This window comes from Hemiscyllium ocellatum, assembly GCF_020745735.1.
Source record: "Hemiscyllium ocellatum isolate sHemOce1 chromosome 15 unlocalized genomic scaffold, sHemOce1.pat.X.cur. SUPER_15_unloc_1, whole genome shotgun sequence".
Classification (NCBI taxonomy): domain Eukaryota; kingdom Metazoa; phylum Chordata; class Chondrichthyes; order Orectolobiformes; family Hemiscylliidae; genus Hemiscyllium; species Hemiscyllium ocellatum.
Window position 1 is genome coordinate 1,301,095 of NW_026867445.1, and position 1,478 is coordinate 1,302,572.

Genomic DNA, 1,478 nt, shown 5'->3' on the forward strand with positions numbered 1-1,478 from the left:
CGCCGCACAACCGGCTCTGGGAGTCGTTGGCCGCTATTGTACATAGTCCGGTCCTTCCTCTGCCACCCGGCAAGTGCGATGGCTCTGCCTCCCTGCGGTGCCCGTCACCCAGGATTGGAGAACACGATACTAAGAACATGTTGGCGGCTCGGGACCTGCAGGCGAAAGGGGCCCCGTGGTGCTTAGCACATCGACCTCGCGTCTCAGTGCAAGCCGGAGAGTTCGCGGAAGTCTAAAGCTTTTGACATTCGCTCAAAGCTTTGACAGGCTTGCCCGACTCTTTCCGTCCGTTCTAAGAATCAGTCAGAGGCCGGTGGGGAGGTCTCTTGACGCAAAGGGGAGGGGTGGCGTCCCTCCTCAGGCGCTTGTGTCGAAAAATGAAGGCGAGAGACGCGAGCGGCCTGGTTGCTTTGGGTGCTGCCAGGAAGGATGTGGTCTGACCCTTGCCTGAGCACATCCAAAAGCATGTGATGTTGAGAGCAGACCTCGAGCCCCGCACAACCGGCTCTGGGAGTCGTTGGCCGCTATTGTACATAGTCCGGTCCTTCCTCTGCCACCCGGCAAGTGCGATGGCTCTGTCGCCCTGTGGTGCCCGTCACCCAGGTTTGGGGAACACGATACTAAGAACATGTTGGCGGCTCGGGACCTGCAGGCGAAAGGGGCCCCGTGGTGCTGAGCACATCGACCTCGGGTCTCGGTGCAAGCCAGAGAGTTCGCGGAAGTCTAAAGCTTTTGACATACGCTCAAATCTTTGACAGGCTTGCCCGACTCTTTCCGTCCGTTCTAAGAATCAGTCAGAGGCCGGTGGGGAGGTCTCTTGACGCAAGGGGAGGGGTGGCGTCCCTCCTCAGGCGCTTGTGTCGAAAAATGAAGGCGAGAGACACGAGCGGCCTGGTTGCTTTGGGTGCTGCCAGGAAGGATGTGGTCTGACCCTTGCCTGAGCACTCACAGAAGCATGTGACGTTGAGAGCAGACCTCGAGCCCCGCACGACCGGCTCTGGGAGTGGTTGGCCGCTATGGTACATAGTCCGGTCCTTCCTCTGCCACCCGGCAAGTGCGATGGCTCTGCCGCCCTGTGGTGCCCGTCACCCAGGTTTGGGGAACACGATACTAAGAACATGTTGGCGGCTCGGGACCTGCAGGCGAAAGGGGCCCCGGGGTGCTTAGCACATCGACCTCGTGTCTCAGTGCAAGCCGGAGGGTTCGCGGCAGTCTAAAGCTTTTGACATTCGCTCAAAGCTTTGACAGGCTTGCCCGACTCTTTCCGTCCGTTCTAAGAGTCAGTCAGAGGCCAGTGCGGAGGTCTCTTGACACAAGGGGAGGGGTGGTGTCCCTCCTCAGGCGCTTGTGTCGAAAATGAAGGCGGGAGACGCAAGCGTCCTGGTTCCCCCTGGGTGCTGCCAGCAAGGGTGCAGGCTGACCCTTGCCTGAGCACTCCCAAAAGCCTCTTAGGCTGAGAGCAGACGCCGCGCTACCGG